Source organism: Penaeus monodon, chromosome 28 (assembly GCF_015228065.2).
Source record: "Penaeus monodon isolate SGIC_2016 chromosome 28, NSTDA_Pmon_1, whole genome shotgun sequence".
Lineage (NCBI taxonomy): Eukaryota > Metazoa > Arthropoda > Malacostraca > Decapoda > Penaeidae > Penaeus > Penaeus monodon.
Genome location: NC_051413.1, coordinates 33,855,367 through 33,855,712, shown reverse-complemented (window position 1 = coordinate 33,855,712; position 346 = coordinate 33,855,367).

The following is a 346-nucleotide window of genomic DNA, read 5'->3' as shown; positions in this document are numbered from 1 at the left end:
ATCATCTAATCTGTTAGCTTATTTAGCTTTTATGACAGCAAGTAAATAACTTCAATCATTTATCCTTATCTTTATCATCATCTATCCCCCTTCCTTTCTATCGCCTTGTCACTGATAATTCATTTATTTACATTTGTCATATCTAAATTTGCATATAAAATATGCACTATTTTATTCCCACGTTGCATATATTTCATCCCTGTCTTGCTCCATATACTTTTTTTTTTTTAAAGAACATCGCAATCGAATGTCAACTTTTGCAATGACGTGTGCATGATGTAATCTCACGATATTTCGGGCAAGAATTTCAAATATATTTCATTTCTTTTTCATCAATATATGGAAT